This window comes from Ambystoma mexicanum, chromosome 8 (assembly GCF_040938575.1).
Source record: "Ambystoma mexicanum isolate Mex_15411 chromosome 8, UKY_AmexF1_1, whole genome shotgun sequence".
Lineage (NCBI taxonomy): Eukaryota > Metazoa > Chordata > Amphibia > Caudata > Ambystomatidae > Ambystoma > Ambystoma mexicanum.
Genome location: NC_090929.1, coordinates 1511743670 through 1511762143, shown reverse-complemented (window position 1 = coordinate 1511762143; position 18474 = coordinate 1511743670). Strand labels below are relative to the sequence as shown.

The 18474-nt window shown below is 44.6% G+C and overlaps 1 long non-coding RNA gene across 1 annotated transcript in view; it reads right to left on the bottom strand.

The window, feature by feature from the left end:
- Positions 1-10579: 10579 nt before the first annotated feature.
- Positions 10580-18474, bottom strand: part of LOC138473172 (uncharacterized) — a 147030-nt gene continuing 139135 nt past the window's right edge. The window contains exon 4 of the long non-coding RNA XR_011268730.1: positions 10580-10932. This is a non-coding gene — a long non-coding RNA (uncharacterized lncRNA). The remainder of the gene's footprint in view (positions 10933-18474) is intronic.

Genomic DNA, 18474 nt, shown 5'->3' with positions numbered 1-18474 from the left:
GGAACATCCCTGATTGTTGAAGGAAGGGACTTTACAGGTGCCCTCAATTGTGGAAATTCTGTGCCTTGTCTAAGCAGATATTTTGAAATTGTCCTGAATTACAAAGTTAGCGTCATCGTTTTTGATTACCACGACCAGCGCTTTGCCTACCATGAAGAGGCTTTTATCGATGGTGTGGCCACACCTTTGACCATTGTGTTAAGAGTTCTTTCATATCCATTCTAGCCCCATCATGGACAAGTTTATTTCAAGAAGCTCTTGATCACAGACAATCTGAGTGCAATGTTAACATTGAAGTTTGAAGGTTCGAAGTTTGGCAGGGCCAAGGCAATCTCTGAAATCTCTGAAATAACTACCGTTGAGTCCAGGTCAGTTGTATTGGTTGGAAATTCTAGTCAGCTGCAAAGTAGACCACCAGTAGGGAGTCAGCATGTGGGGCCAAATGCGAAAGAGGTGGGAGGGGGGGGTGGAGTGGCCAAAATGGCAGTTTGAAGATGCATAACTTATTGTTTGGGTCCTACATTATAGCAATCACCTTAGCTTCGAGGAGCAGACAGGGCCGGTAACGGTCCGCCAGCCTGAACCTTTGCAGGGAGGTGGAAAGCAAAGGCCCTGGTGAGGACTCTAGGCTTTTACTTACCCAGTACACCCCTGGATAAGGAGGGGTGACACATATTCGCACCTTGCAAATTGTGTCAATGTTTTTTTGGCCAGGAGAAGGGGTCCGGAAATATTACACAAGCCAGATCTCCCTTAAAAAAAAAAAAAAGATAACCATGGCCATGGTAAAAAGAAAAGGGAACAAGTCCTTTTTCTAATTCTATTGCAGGCCTGGTGTGGCTGCTGGAGGATGAGACCCGGGTCCGCTGGTAAGTAAGAGGGGCAGGGGGGTTTGTGATGAGCTGGGGGATCAGGAGATTAGGGATGGGTTCGGATAGGGACTGGGGTCAGGTGTGCTGATAAAAACATGGCGGTATACCGGGAAAGGGCGTGGGTTACTGGTGTAATGCGGATAAACACTGGCAGTTCAGCCTGCATTACCAACCACCCAATTGGCTGAGCACCCTTGCCCGGATCGGAATAACGCTTGGTTTAAGTATTATATATAAAGAAAAGAAAATATCGTTTCTGGATGATTCCCTGGCCATTCAGATGAGCAATCGTTGAGCAACAAACTGACCAGTGCCTGACTTTTTTCTATTTTTAATAAAAGAGTTCCTGATTTATGAATTAATTTCAGCAACAAGCATGGTTTGCCTTCTCTGACGTACTACAGAAACGTTCTCTTGTTTATGTAATACTCAGTGGCATTCTTACAGGCAAAACCATTTCCTCCAGTAAACAAAATTGTGTTAGAGTTTGTCACATTTGATCTATGACATGGTAAAGCGCATCTCGATTCTACGCACATAACATTTGTAGAAATTGCTAAATTAAGCAGCACATCCCAATGATCAGGGGACGCATGCCTCAATGATTGAGGAAGTGGCGGTGGTGTTAAATGAAATTCTTAACACTTTCTTGCACACGCAGCCGAGCAGGGCATCACGACTCAGCTTAGGACTGGGGAAGGATGGCTCGCGACCCTGCAGTTGAAACCTAACTGCCCCGCGCTTGAAATCCTCATTAAATGGCCCTGACTGCGGTGCTTGACTACACACATGAAAGGAACATGTTCTGACAACGTGTTTAATCCCCGCAGCTTCTGCTTCTCAGATGCGGAAGTTGACCTTATCCTCGCACACTAAGCGCTATGCTGGCTTCCATACTGCCTGGACTTGTGCGCAATGTCGTTAGATTTACATACTTTAATAATGAAGCCCTCATTCATAAACATTCTGAAAGGTAACCGGGCATAAAAGGTGCCTATGTCATCTGAGATTGATATATATGCGCTAATAAAAAATACCTGTGTATACATCAATGCATTTTATAGGAAAGCGTGGAGGCGAGTATTATGCAGTCTCTTTTCCTCGTGTTGTTAGTTTTATATTTTTGCAAAATCGAACTTTATCTCCCATAATGCATCTATGTTGCCTCCATCAATCACAGAGATCCTAACAGTATCACTCTATCTCTCACCCTCAAACTTCCTCTTTTCTTGCTGCTCTGCAGAAGAGTACATTATTCATCTGGCACTTGTTCAAAAGCCTTATATTATGTATAGAAAATGTATTATGATGGGACTTTTCACAACACCCTTCCTTTTACTTGTGTGCATTGAATTTGCATTTGTATTTGGTTTTATATAACTGCCCTTGCTAGGAAGCAAAGGAGCTTTGCACATATTGTTGAGATGTTGCGGCAATGGGGGTGGGATGTAAAGCAAGCAGCCTAGGTGCAACCTAGTTATTGACTAAAGAGTATGGTCTTGAGTTCCTTCCTGAGCTGGAAGAGTTTTGGCACTGTTCCAAGTGGGCCACAGTGATTGCTGTAGGCTAAGTCTACCTTAATGAACCAATCCTGAGGTCCCTACCAACAATCTCCTGTATGTGTGAGGTCATAACAAGAGTGCTGTGCAACAAAAAGGTAAAGGCGTGAAAACATGTAATACTAAGTCCCACACATCTTTCTGTTTGTTGTGGATCAAATGGTCCCTCTGGTTAATGGAGCTCTTTGTGGTTCCTGAATAAAGCGGCAGGTCTCCCTTGAAGGTGTGGCAAGATGAGACTTTCTGGCGCTGTCAATTCACATACTCGTACCTTCTGAACGGGTTCTCCATGCTGGGATGACTACTGTTAACACATAGTCCCAGACATGACATTTCACTGTCAATCGATACTGAGGGCGGGAGCTGGCATCAGGTTGACACAGTGCATATGAAAGGGTGTTGGGGTTTCCCGTCTCCTTTGTTAGCCTCTGCAGCCAGGCCCCATGTGGGCCTGTTTTAATTAAACTCTGATTAGTATGTAGATGCTGCCACCAGCTGTAGGGCTTAACAAAATGACAGGGCGGATCCATGGGGCCTTTGTTAGTTAATTAGCCTGACCATGGCAGGGGGAAGGTTTGGCCCTCACCCATCTGAGATGACATGGTATACTCCTGGCTGTCATGACCCAATTAAATATAACAATGGGGGACTGCGCCTGTAGGCTGTGTCCACCCAGAGTACATGGATCTATGTGTATATCGTGCGGTGAGTATGGGAAAATGTGCACGGATTAGCCCCACACATATTCCGGAGGTTGATTTACCATCATTCAATATCATTTAAAAAAATTTAAAACCAAAGGGTGCACACACCAACCGTGCGGATGGTCGAATTCCTTGCAGGCATACCAGGAAGGGGAGGTGTGGGTGTTAGGAGGACATTACGGTAGGAGTTTGGTGTGAGCTGGCAGTTCAGAAAGTCGTCTGTGAATGGAGTTTGGAGAAACTAAGGATATAGTAGAAGAGACTGGCGTTAAGAGGGGGAGAAGAGACCTCATGGGGTGGTAGGAGGAAGATATCAGGAGTTGGTATGAGAGAGATCCTAGGAGTTGGTAGGAGGGTGGCATCATGAGGTGATTGGAGGGAGACATCAGGAGATGGTGGGACGATGACACCCCGAGGTGGCTGAAGGGAAACATCACAAAAGCAGTAGATGGTAGACATCAGGTGGGGGTAGGAAGAAGACACAGGGTAAAGAAGTTCGGTCGGCATGGTTTGATGGTTTTGGATTCAATGGGTGGGATATTCTGGGAGGAGTGCTTCAGTGCAAGCACATAGATTCATTATTATTACAGCGGTGGCCAATTTACAGCTGCAGTTAAGCCATTTACTCTCAGAACACTGCTTTGAAATAACACTGGTATGCCCTTCACAGAACAACATTGGATGTTACTGCTTGATAGAGCTATCTCAAACAGATCCCAGGAGGATGTGTTTTGAGCATGGTGGGGCAGGTTGTGTGGGACTAGCACGGACCGGGGCGGTCAATGGGTGGTGTGACGAATCTAGCAATATCGTCACTGATTCTCTGGAGGAAAGCTTCCCTTACATGGCCAGGGAAAGGCAGAAGCTACCTGACTCTGACCCTAGGGGTGACTATCTGTGGGAGGACCATGTAGGGGAGAATAAACTCCAGTGGGACAGAATAAAAACATTATATCAGAATAACCCTTCACCTGTATTCACTGACACCCATTTGCCTTTTCAACATTCTTGTATAGTATATTGTAATTCAAACATAGAATTTCCAATTATAACCAATTACCAACCTTATTTGCATTTATCTCTACTCAACCGTACTGAGACGAGGAAGTGTTATGGAGTAAGGAAGATCACTAGAAGCTAACGCCAGGTTCTAGTGTTTGGAGAAGATTAATGATTGCCGGGAGATTCAAAAGAGATGCACCTGAATCCAGCGAGAGTCTCGAGCCACCCAGAGCTGGTTGGAACATGGAAGGAAAAGAGCTGAGCAAGCCAAGAGAGAGGCAGAAGCTGTTTGCTACTTGTTCTGATGCCGGTCAGGACACCAGAGACAAAGATTCTAAGAAGCAGCACAGAGGCTGACATGAAGGGTGTGCAGGGAGACCGAGCCGAAAGAAGCTCACGGCTTGATGACTGTGGGCAGCTGGAGACACCTGGGGCAAAGAAAAGCAACGCAGTAGCTGACCGGCTGATTTTATTTTTTATTTATTTTTTAATTTATAAAGCGCACAGCAGCCCTCGGCCATCGTTGCACTGTGACAAGAATAGTTTCTTAGTTCCATCACAAGAATACTTCCTTAGTTACATCACAAGAATACTTTCTTAGTTACAGAATACTTTCTAAGTTACATCACAAGAATATTTGTGATGGGAGAGCCAGCCTTTAAGTTGTAAAGGCGGCTGCGGCGGCATCGCACGAGGTTATAAATTGAAAGGTCCGTGTACCTGTAAGGGGAAAGTCGGCCCTCCTGAGAGAGGGTGGATACATCCTCACAAACGGTTACAGTTGCTAAGTCCAGCAATAGGAAAATGCATGGTGCCTACCGCATGTAGTAGGGAGGCATAATACACAGATGCGAAAGTCAGACAGTGGCACAGCTGCATAGGCAGCCAGGGGAGGTGGGGGCACACCAGACATCACAGACAGCCAGGGGGGGTAGGCTAGGGTAGACCGTAATACAGTGATCTCTAATGTAAGAACGTTTGAGCTAAGTACAGTTTAGGCAGCACATTGAATGATTTAAAAAGCATCACTGTGAATGAACATAACAACAACCAGAAAACATACTCCTGTCTGAATACATTGTAACAAACATTGATGGGACACACGCCTAGTAAGCGGACCGGGAGAGAAGCAGAAGACACAAGATGTGCCAAAGTCGCCCTGTAAGCCCAGGGAGATTGGATGGGTTACCGGGGGGCAGGAAGGCCAATGCTGCATCGCAGTGATAATGTGGGAGAGCCCAATTGAACATATTAAGGAAACTGACAAGGATGAGCACATTGTTAAGAAACGGGTGGTGACCCGGTATTTCAAAGAAAGGTTTAATACATATGTGGACAGTGTTAAAGGTGGGTTAGAGACCCAATGCTTGAGACAAAGATTTTATACATATGCGAACAGTGTTAAAGGTAGGTCGGAGACCCAATGATTGAGAGGAAAATGTTATGCAATTGTGAATAGTGTTGAGAGAGGGTCGGAGACCCAACACTTGAAAAGAGGAATTAAAACAGAAACAAACTATGTCAAGAGGGTCAGTAACCCAATATTGGAAAAACATTGTCACATGGATAAAAGAAAGAGTGAATGGAGAAAGGAAAAGCCATGTGAGGTTAGTGAACGAGGAGACAGTGAGTCAGGAATTCACACTCCACAGAAGAAGACAAAAAGAAGTAAAGTTATATACTGGCAGGAGAGTAAACCAGAAGTACGAAAAGGAGGTAAAGTGATATCCTGGCAGGAGAATAAACCATGAGTGAGAAAAGCAGTGGCAGATTTCAGGCAAAGGACCCTGTGGGCAACAATGAGAGGGGGCCCCAGGTGGGCAGTTCATGGAGGCAGAGCCTAGAGTGGGTGGAGTTGCACAATGATGAACTTTAGGGACAATTGCTTATTTTTTTGAAGTTGTGTTTTTTACAGTTTTCTGTGTGTGGGGGTCTGACTCTAGCTCGAGACAGCTGTGCCTCATCACCAGTTTCCTCTGTCAATGGTGGTAATATTGAATGATCACGCCTGCAGCTAATGTTGGAAATTATATGGTTCAAGGTAATGGGCAAGAACATGGGCAATGGGAAGGGACATTACAAGAGGTGATATTACGGGGTAGTTCCAGCTTCATGCAGAACCATTTTGTCCCCAGAGATCTTACCCCACACACTGGAAATGTCATTGCACATCACAGACTTAAAGGAGTTAACCTTTTAATCTCAAAACATACCAGGGTTACCTTTGTTTGTGGGTGCTGCTTATAGCACTTGTAAGACCCCTTAACGCTAACCCACCACCTACATATCTCCTCCAGCTCCACAGAGCCCTGCTGCAGGGCAGTGAATGGATATTGAGAGGGAATAAGGCCAGGCTAGTGAGGGCGAAAAGCAGAGAAGAAGCAGGTAACATGAACACTGATGGGAGAGTGGAGAATGAAGGAGGGCAGAAGTGTGAGGGACAGATTGCGTATGAGGCAAGGCAGGAGGTAAGGTGATTGAACAGAGCCAGGTGAGGGTAAAAGGGGGAATGGGTACAGAGAATGAACGAGGGCAGGAGAATGGGGCAATAGTTAATGAGGCACAAGAGTGGGGGAAATGCAGGGTAGAGTGGATTAAAGGGAGGGGAAATAGAGAGCAGGAGGTTGAGGAGTGCAAGGAGAATGGGGAATAATAGAGTTCTAAAGAGTCAGGGAGAAGTGAAGAGTGAGGGGTGGCAGGAGAAAGGGAGAGAAGGGAGGCAAGTGAGTAAGAAATGGTGACTGGAGGGGCAGCAATGTAAAGCCAACTGGTGTGACGCGGGTAAACGAGGGAGGGGAAAATTGAGTGAAGGAAGGCAGGTGAGTATGCGAATAGCAGCAAAATGAGGAAGAGAGCAGGATCTTTATAACAAAGAACTTTTGGCAGAAATTGAGAAAGAAAAAGGCAGGAGGATTAAGGGAATGAGGCAAGAACAGGGGATGACGTGGTGTTCAGACAGCAGGAAAGAGTAGGATAGTAGAGAGGAGATTGATGGTAAGGAAAATAGAGGGGTGTAAAAAGAATGTTGTATGGGAGAAAAAGGAAGCAGGAGGGGAAGGACTAAAAGGGGAGCATATTTGTGATGCGAGGTGAGCAGGTGCTTTCCCTAGGTGCCTACCTATACGCAGTCACAGCTGCAATAGATAAATGAACAGGGAAACAATTAAAATGCAGCCACTTAGATAAGGTTGTATTGAAATGGGCCAAAACGATCTACATGGTTGGTGAAAATCCCCTTTGTGCGAGTTCTCTGTGTTCACCTTATACCAAGTTGGCAGCTAAAGAAGCCCAAATGAAACCCAAGGTCGGGGAACAGGGCTGGGTGTGTCTGTAGGGTGACCAACCATCCTGCTTTTTGCGGGACTGTCCCAATTTCACTGGCAGTGTCCCGTGTCTCACACACAGCCAGCTCGGGACAGGAATAAGGCCTGCCTTTTCTCTTCTGACACAGGATAAGCTGTCCAAAGTCTTCCCAGCTCACACTTTTCATGTGATAGTTAAAAGCGCAGGGAAGCACAGCGCCTTTCCCACTGCTCCCCCAGGATCCCCAGGTTCAGCTTTTTGTCAACCTCATTTCAATAAACCAATTAGAGGTTGATGATCCAGACACAGGTGTGCCTGGCAAAGGGCTGTTGTCCCTCAGAAGGTGCAATTGGTGGGTGATAATAAATGGAAGGGGAGTATAACGCTGCATGCTATGTAAAATAATGGCTCAAGAAGATTACCTTATATTGAATTCCCTTTCACTGTGATTACCTGTTTATAAAACCAATTGATATTGTATTTAGGTCCACATTCCTTTGCAGGCTGCTACTGCAATTGTGCATTCAGGGAGGCGAATATAAAGCAATGTATGTCTTTTTGCTTGACCTATTTCTATAACAATGTATATAATGTCAGGTTGGTTTCTTATGTGATTTGTGTACTTTTCAAGGCATTGATAGAAAAATGAATTCTGTGACCTATCACTGGGAAGATATATAGTCAAGTGCTTAAATCACAGCGCAGGTCCAAATACTGATTTCACCATTTTAGCGAAATGCGTGAGTCTGGGCAAATCATTTAATCAGCTGAGATTGGGTGTCACTCAAAGCGATTTAGTTTGCAATTTTTCCTATGAAGAAAAACCCTCATGGTTTACTAAACTATTGAGTTTTTTTGAAACATTTAATTATTGCGCATGATTACAATACATTTCAACAACAATAGTAATCATATTTATTACATGGGTTTGATATTTCACACTGCAGCTCTGTATGTATTCGAACTTTAACTCACTGCTGTCGCCAGCACTCTTGCAGGTAAGAAACAGTCGAAAGTTCTCCCATATATCGCTGTGCCGGCAAGAGGATTCTTGGAGACTTATATAAACGTTTTCAATGTCATTAGACCATATCATGTCAAAACATCCAGTTTTCCAGTGTAGGCACCTCTTCATGTCCATCGCATGTTAACAAACTTACATCTGGTCGGGTTTAAATTTCCAGTATAACCCAGTATGCATACTGAGGATGACCACCCTAGCTGTTGACCAATTATATCATTCAGCGTTTGACACACATTTTCTCAATATAATGTTAGAGCTGAGCAATCCCACAACATATGAAGTACATCTGCATCCTCGTTCCCACATCCCAGGCATTTTCCCTCTGAGGTGGGGAACAGTTTCTTGAAACCAGCAGGAGTATAATGTGTTCTGTTGAGTATTCTGAATTGTATTAATCTATACCTGTAGTTCATAGATACTTGTTTCATCAATCTGCATATCTGTGTCCAATGTATATCTGTGAAAGTAGTGCCATGATATCTTTCCCGTTTACACCTAACATCAACAGTCTGCAGTGTTTGAGATGTTTGTGCGGCTTTGTATAACCATGATATCGATTTCTTCCCCCCATTCTGTCACAGTATGTAATTAAGGCATGGGTCAGACACGGGTTCTAAAGGGAATGCCGGCCACACCTTAGCCATCACTGAGTGAATCTGATTGTAATGAAACCGTTGAAGTGGCGTGTCTCCTATATGCACCTCGATCGTGCCATGCAATAAAAGTGCCTTCTTGAAACATGTCACCCAGTGTCCTGATCCCAGCCTCCCTCCAGTGAGTTGCCAGCAGCTTATCCCGCATGGGTTTCAAGGCAGTCAGGTCCAATTAGAGGCATGGCTTTATTATATAGTGCTGCCCCCTCTGGGTCAAGTGGGTGTGTTTTTTGATACCCAATGCCTGCGATCAGATACACCATCGGGCCAGGTAGTGCGCTATGCCTCTCCAGTCTTGGGTGCAGTGGTCCTGGATCCTGTTCCACCCAGTACATTGCAAAATGTGCTGTCAAATAATGTAATTCAATGTCGGGGGCCGAGAGACCCCCGGCCTCATACGGTTGTGTGAGTCGTTACCATTGCACGCAGACTTGTCCGTTCCAAACGAAGGAGGAGCACAACCTAGCAATGTCATAAAAAAATGATCTGCCTGGTCACAATGGTATATTGCAGAATCGATATAGGAATTTAGGTAGAATAGACATTTCCACTAGTGCAAGCCGCCCTGCTAGTGATATAGGGACGTGTTTCCACCTTTCTAGTTTTACAGCAATTTTTGTCAACAGATTGTCATAGTTAAGGAATTTAATCAGGGTAGGGGAGCGTGCTATTTCAATGCCTACACATCGAATATTCAGGGGTGACCAGCGTAAGCCAAAGGTATTCCTTGGTTCTTGGGTATTTTACGTCCAGTGGGAACATTTCAGACTTACTACTGTTTAAGTGCAGGCCTGAGTGTCTACCGAACTCGCATACCGCTGTCAGTATTCTCTGCAAATGATGCTCAGGGTCCATTACATATAGCATGATGTCATCTGCATGAAGCGTTATAAGTTCAGACTGGCCCTTCATCTGAAGGCCCTTGTGCTTGAAGCAGGCACGCATAAGGTCCGCTAACGGTTCTATGATTAAAGCAAATAATAAAGGTGATAGCGGGCATCCTTGCCTAGTGCCTTACCCCAGCAATAATGTGGGGGAGAGTATGCCGTTAGTATAGACTGTGGCCTATCGGTGGGATTCATCTCTCTCTTGCATGCATCCTTCTGTCCACGCGCTCTCAGCGTGCACCTTGAAATCTTTTTTTTTTCCAGCCGATTCTGCTAAGTTGAAACCAGTCGCTCTCGGCATGCACCTGAAACCCATTTTTCAGCTGTTCTGCAAAACTGAAACCACACGCTCTCGGCATGCACCCGGAACACATTTTTCAGCTGTTCTGCAAAACTGAAAACTCGCACTCTTGGCGTGCACCTGGAACACATGTTTCAGCTGTTCTGCAAAGCTGAAACCACGCACTCTCGCCGTGAACCTTGAAATCAATACCGGCTGTTCTTCAGGCAGAATGGCTAATCCCCCACACTAACGTGAGATGGGGGTTTAGATTCTATTAAAGACAAGGAGGCGATTATTATGCATTACAGTCTTTACTCTGAAACCACAGCAGCAAAGAAAAAACTTTTACAAACAAAAAAGTTGTAAAGCACAGAACCAAATAGAGTTCAATGTCACTGTAGGGGAGCTCCCCAATCCATCATGGAGGACAGATCATGCCCTGCAGGAGACCAATGAGCTGGGACCCTTCCTTATATAAGTCCATTACTCTAATCCCAATTCCTCTTTCTGTAGCTGTCTTGAACCAACGTCCACTGCACAGATCAGATGATAAACAATGAAGGCAAATCCAGCGAAGCTCTCGTACCACGCACTCCATAACTTGTAACTGTGAGCCACACTCCTGATCAGAACCTCAACTCGTGGCTGTAAGAACAACAAGCAAGAAGGGTGGGTGGTTGGGAAAAACAACAAACCAAAAAATGTTCTCTCTTGAACCACCTGTGTACGTGCGTGTCACAATTGTCATATCATATCATACCCAGGGCGGTTGGGTGTTATAATAATCGCCTCCTTGTCTTTAATAGAATCTAAACCCCCATCTCACGTTAGTGTGGGGCATTAGCCATTCTATGACAAGACAGGAGGCTCATATTATGCAAGTTCAAAGCCTTGCATCTCATTAGTACAACATGATCCATACAATAGGGCTAATATAATAAAACAATATAATAAAATAATAGGAAAGGAAAAAACATTTTTATTGCTTTAAAATGCATTCATTAAATCAATCAGCTGACCGCAAGAGAATTGCCCAAGACTAAGTTGCCCGAAAAACTGTCTTATAAGGCATCGCAAATCTATTGCAAGAAAATAGGAAATTGTGCCAATTCCAGCGTTCCTTACAGGCCGCCCAAACCAACTGGTTACAGAGGGGAAAAATCCTTGAACCAAGTTTTCCTATACTAATACGTTAGGACAAAACTCATCTGAAATAAACGCCTCTGTTGTCCAATGAAACGTTTAAAACACTTAATTCATACCATCTTTGGGACCCCAGAAAGCAAAGAAAAATAAGCACCTAGCTCTCCTGGAAATAAAGAATGCTACCCCATGGGGGTGAAAGTCTTGTAGGTTTCATCCCATGCATAAAAGGAAGATAGCGCATTAGAAACAGGAATGTCACATAACTACACTGGGGAACCCAGAGGAAAAGACAATCTTCAAAGAGATAAAATGGGAGAAAAAGTCATTTTATAAATTTGGAACAGGACGACTCATCCTGAGCGGAGCTTAAAAGCAACAGACCTAACCCACAATTGTCTTCAGACATATGTGTATACTAAGGAGGGATGTCGACTGGACACAGAAGCAGAATGCAAGAGAGGGCCCTACCTGAGAAACTAAACCTGTCAAACCGCCAACACAGAGACCTTCAGACCTCCTGAACACTTGAAGAAGAACTCTGCTACCATGACAAGAGGCAGATATTTAAAAAACCTTATCCTTAAGAGGCCAAACTTGTCAAGGAGAAAAATGTATCTTACATCCAATCGCAACCATTATAGTGATATCTGAACCCCCTTGTAGATATGCCCGGTGCTTGAACCTTGTTCCCTCCTCCCTGGTGATAAATCCCCTAGAGGATCATAAACTAACCGAAGGAGGACACCAAAATTCCAAAGTCTTAACAAGACTCTAAACTGCAAAGAAGTGATCACTAAATAGTTAAACTGAAGTTGCACACCAGAAGAGGTTGAACCTCTATTTCAGTCAATTTGGAGAGCCTTGAAGCTCACAGCACCAAAGGCTGGCACCCTATTGAAAAAACAAACTCTTGTGAAAACCCAAAGGTCCACCCGCCATGCAGGTGACTAGGAGAATCAAGTCATTAACGAAATAGAATATCCCAGCCCTCTGGGAATCGTAGTGGCAGACACCTTCTGATAGTTAATGTAGAGATGTTGGAACGCACCGTGATAGAGGGTCAAAATAACTTGGAAGGGAGATTAGTATCACTCCCAGACCCCTCTATCCCAAGGGATATTGAGCCTTCACAAATGAGGAGAACCCTCCCCCACTTAACCAAGGAAAAAAAGACCTTCAGACCTCCTGAACACTTGAAGAAGAACTCTGCTACCATGACAAGAGGCAGATATTTAAAAAACCTGATCCTTAAGAGGCCAAACTTGTCAAGGAGAAAAATGTATCTTACATCCAATCGCAACCATTATAGTGATATCTGAACCCCCTTGTAGATATGCCCGGTGCTTGAACCTTGTTCCCTCCTCCCTGGTGATAAATCCCCTAGAGGATCATAAACTAACTGAAGGAGGACACCAAAATTCCAAAGTCTTAACAAGACTCTAAACTGCAAAGAAGTGATCACTAAATAGTTAAACTGAAGTTGCACACCAGAAGAGGTTGAACCTCTATTTCAGTCAATTTGGAGAGCCTTGAAGCTCACAGCACCCCAGGCTGGCACCCTATTGAAAAAACAAACTCTTGTGAAAACCCAAAGGTCCACCCGCCATGCAGGTGACTAGGAGAATCAAGTCATTAACGAAATAGAATATCCCAGCCCTCTGGGAATCGTAGTGGCAGACACCTTCTGATAGTTAATGTAGAGATGTTGGAACGCACCGTGATAGAGGGTCATAATAACTTGGAAGGGAGATTAGTATCACTCCCAGACCCCTCTATCCCAAGGGATATTGAGCCTTCACAAATGAGGAGAACCCTCCCCCACTTAACCAAGGAAAAAAAAAAAACCTTCCACCCCAGAAGAAGGCTACCCTGAGGACCACATTAAACCCCACTTTTACACCCTTAAGAGAAATAAATATACTCTAGCACCTCTAATCAATCCCCTGACCGAGGATAGGCTCCGCTTAACCTATTGAAATACCAGGAATTAGCACAAAGGAAAGTAACTGACAGGAGGGAAATGCTCAGTGCGAGTCTGCACTGGCCCCGAGTCCGAACTCTTGTACAAGGAAAAAACCAGCAAACCATCGGGAGATACTCCAAGAGGTGTATATCATGAAACAATCTCCACCAGGGATGACGAGCATGGGAATGAGGGGGAAAAGAACTCAGGGAAAATTATCAATGCCTCGTAAATGCAGGTTGTGAAAGAAATCTGGGACCACTGTCCCTTCAACCCTGAGGCCTGAGTCTCTGTATTCTTGTGAGGCTGACTGGCCACTAAGGGAATCAGGGGAATGAAAAAATTAAGCACATTGTCCATAGCAAAACAGTACTTATACAATACTACGAACCCTCAGGTATACGAGTGGTGCATATCACTTGAACGGTGTGTGGCGTGAGGTGTTCACTTATCGATCTCATCAGGATAAAAGACTGATTTAGACTCTTCCAAAATTAGGAACCTGTATCAGTAAGGTCAGCACGGATGTGAAAAACCAGCACTCTATTCAGTGCACTGTAAAAAATATATATGTCTATATATACAACGAAGAGGTTAAGCAACGCTTTTGAGGGTACAGAAGCCTGCTTGAACTCCTCGAGCAGAGGAGAAAGTGCAACACACTGTTAGACTGTTAATTGAACCACAGGCCAAGTTTTGGGAGGAAAACCATGGGCAAGCGTCATAAAGATATTATTTGGCAACTCGTTTATCTGATATCATCAAGTGTTTCCCAAACACTTCCTCCAAGTAGAACATGGTTGCTCAACTCCATGCAACAAACTGAACAGTTACCCTCGAGGACCCTGACTCCACCAATAGTCCAATAGACTAATGAATGTCCAAAGGGATAAATAGCAAGGGAAACCCCATCCCCACTAAAGAGAGCCTCAAGCTCTGCAGACCTCAATAGAGGCATAACGCATCATCTTTTCTTCCTCATGTTGGGAAAAAATACTGCAGCGTAATCAGCACAGGTATTGTGTGGAGCAATTGATATTGGGGAAAGCAAAACCTAATGAAAGGACTGAGTTGTCCTGAAACTAACTATGGTAAAGGGCGACAGAATTTAACTAAAAGACGAAGGTCAACACCAGTGGCTAGAGAGGAAGGTACAACCCCCCAAATGGGTTTCTTTACAACAACCTCCACACACTCTTTTCTTTAAAGTATGTAATTAATAGATAATATAAAATATATAAAATAAAATAAATAACATATAAAGTATCCAAAGAAGAGGGGTTACGCCCTCACAAGGGTCCGAACTTCCGGCCCTTATAGAAGGTGATACTTACTGAGCCATACGGGCTACTGACAATTCTGAAAACGCAAATGTGTTCCAGGCAACACTTAAACATAATGTTTAGCAAAAGAGTACACTGAGTAAGTGCACCTCAACTGCACACCCCAGCAGGGCGTGGCAACCAGCAGTACACGAGGGGGTACCTCGCAATAGAATCCAGGCAAAGCCTGAAACCGAGCAGGTTACGGCATGTTTACAGGAAAAAACAACGACATCTGCCTTATGCAGCACCTAAACAAAGCTGCAGACCTGAAGGGAGGAAGACACTGAGAAAGTGCACCACCAACTGCTTGCCCGAGTATGGCGTGATACTCAGCAGTACACGAGGGGTAACCTCTCATTAGAACTCAGGCAGACCCTGAAACCAACAGGTTATGGCACACACCGGTTAAGGTATTTACTAAAGTTGCCGACTTTAAGGGAGGAAACACTGAGCAAGTGTACCTCCAACTGCTCACCCAAGCAGGGTGTGGAACCAGCAGTATATGAGGGGTCTCCTCGCAGAAACACAGGCAAACCTGCTACCGAACAGGTGACTGCACCTTCCCAAGGAAGATTACGACCACTGCCTAAACAAAAGAAACTGTCAAGCTTAAGGGAGGAATACACTGAGCAAGTGTATCTTAAACTGCTCACCCGGGAAGGGTGTAGTAACCAGAAGTACACAAGGGGTTAACCTCGCAATAGAAGTCTGGCAGAACCTGAAACCGAACAGGTTATGGCACCCACTTAATAATAAGTAAATAAACAGCAGAAATATCAATATAACACAAAATAAAATATCAAATTTCAAAATATAGATATAAATACATATATACATTCATGTAAATACAGATACATAAAATCTACACAACCACATCCACCTGGGAATACTGCCAAAGGCGGGCAGCGAACCGAGGCCCCTCGGCCTGGTAATCCTGCAACCCTCTCCTTGAGCTATGTCTCTTGTGTGCCGAAACATCTATATAAATTAAGAAATGTAGAAATGCAAGCATTCAACTCTAAAGAGAGGACACAGCTGCTCTTTGCAGGAATGCTCATGGAAGTTACTCCCATCAAACAAGGGTCTAGCAAACTGCCCCCACCCAGCCGGATCCACAGGACAGGCCTAGCCTGTATGCATCTAATGACAATGCGCGCGCAGCGCGTAAACATAAAACACACACGCGCGTGAAGTGATAACCACAAGAAGCTGCAACCTTTACAGTCGTGGAAAATGCGCGCTGGTTCCTACAGTCGCTTATAGAACAAACTTGTAGAAAAACAAAACTTCCCCCAAGTGCAAAGAATTTCACGTGCTCCCAAACCACCTGTGGGAAACGTGCGCTGGCTCCGGGGACTGGAGCAGCTGCTAAAGATAACAAACTGCCTGGAGGGAAAGAATTTCACACTTCGTCGCCGCCTGATTTATGAGGCAGGGCGTGAACATGGGAAGAACGCCGCTCAGGGCTGAAGAAATACAAACAAACACTGCAGAAGCAGAAGGCTCGAATCCGAGCGTTACAATGTATGAATGTGACCTGCAGGTCAGCGTTCACACGCGAACACGGCACTCAGCCAGTTACCAACGGAACATGAAAAATACATGACCATTTCCACAGTACAGTGTAATAATATAACATAAATAACATAAATAAATAGCACTCTAAACTCCATAATTCCACCTTAAGGAAAGAACTAGGAGGAGTTGACTTAGCTGTGGATTTCAGCAGCAAAGAAAGAGGAATTGGAATTAGAGTAATGGTCTTATATAAGGAAGGGTCCCAGCTCATTGGTCTCCTGCAGGCCATGACCTGTCCTCCATGATGGATTGGGGAGCTCCCCTACAGTGACATTGAACTCTATTTGGTTCTGTGCTTTACAACTTTTTTGTTTGTAAAAGTTTTTTCTTTGCTGCTGTGGTTTCAGAGTAAAGATTGTAATTCATAATATGAGCCTCCTGTCTTGTCATAGAATCCACACTCTCTGCGCGCTCCTAATCTCGGACCTGCCATGATAAAACATCTCCACGGCCTGCTGGGATATCTCTCCCACTAGGTAAGCCTTGTGGCCCTCATTGTTTGTCACAGGCCCCCCCAAGCTCTGAATGAACAGCACATTGGCATTGTTTTTGTAAAAGAAAAAAAAAGTTAACATTTTTCTCGAGCGTACTAATACGCAGCAACATGTTCTTAAAATCACATGGTTAGAAACACATGTTTTTCGCACAGCGTTTAGCTGTAGGTGCTCTTGATTAGCAGAATCTGCAAGAATTTGCCCACCATTACAGAAGCCTGAATCCTATTCCAAGATGGCTGGGTGATGTTACAGCAGCCTGTGCAGCCTGGCCTGGCCCCCTGTTCATTGGCTACCTCTTCTCTTACTACCAATCTGTGGGACCCGGAGGCGGCAGCCGGCCTGTTTTCAAAGGCCCACTTCTAAGGCCCCTGTCTGCTGTCTGGACGCTACATGAAGCGACTTCAACAACCTGACCCTCCCTGAGGTTGCTACCTCACTCAGCTATGAAACTGGACTACGAAGACTCTCTTACTTCCCTCATTATGGGTTAGTCCCTCCTTCTGTTTGCCTTTTCTTTCCCTTCTTGGGACCTTTACTCCCTTCCCTGCTTGCGCAAACTGATCTCCCTGTTATGCTCTTTAATGCACTCACTCTTTCCAGCACTTACCTCTAACCTCTGATTCATAACTCATCTCTTTACTCACAGTGCCTTAGCATTTAGTTTTGAAATTCAAATTTGGGTGTGTTTTTCATTTAGGTTTGAAAGTCAAAATTGGGTGTGTTTTTCATTTAGCTTTGCAAGTCATATTTGGGTGTGTTTTTCATTTAACTTTGAAAGTCAAATTTGGGTGTGTTTTTCATTTAGCGTTGAAAGTCAAATTTGGGTGTGTTTTTTCAATTAACTTTGAAAGTGAAATTGGGGTGTGTTTTTCATTTAACTTTGAAAGTCAAATTTGGGTGTGTTTTCCATTTAACTTTGAAAGTCAAACTTAGGTGTGTTTTTTCATTTAACTTTGTCCATTCATTATTACCTTCTAGCCCAGTGACTGTCCCATACCGCTGTACTTGCATACTTCTCCCATTGCCCCCTCTCTGCACTCACCCATAGCGCTATCTGTTGCTCCTATCTACTCCAACTGCTTCTCTATCAGCTATCCCTCCCTTCTCACTAAGTCTGGGAAGAAGTTTTTTAAAAAGGATATCTTGGCCTCCAACCCAGGTCTCCCCATCACTGATACCTTCTCCAGCACCTCTTACAGACTTACCCTCACTGATATTCTCTTTGTTGTTCCTTTGTCAGATCTATGGACCCCTCATATAATCTCTGTGCTCTGTCATGTCTCCTCCTCTCCCATTAATGGTGGCATCTGCTGGGAAGTCCTCATGGATTCCTTTGACTCCTCTAGAGTCATTAATGTCTACCTAAATGGCACTGTTATGGTCCAAGGCTCTCAGGCCAATCTCCTTCTCTTCGATAGGCGATTCACTCGCCTCATCAACTTCCTTTCATCTTCAGCTATCCGCCCCTCTCCCCCTTGGCTACGTTACCCTCTCTTCCCTCCTCCTCTGCCCTTTCTCGGGCTCCCACCACACCTCGACAGGCCGTACATCTGATTTGCACCCCTCCCCGGAAGGTCTTTAAGGCTGGCAACCTTCCTCATCTTGCCACCCTAAACTTTTGCTCTGCTGTCAAACACTCCTCTGACATCTGCCACCTCTTAGAAGAACTTTACCTTGA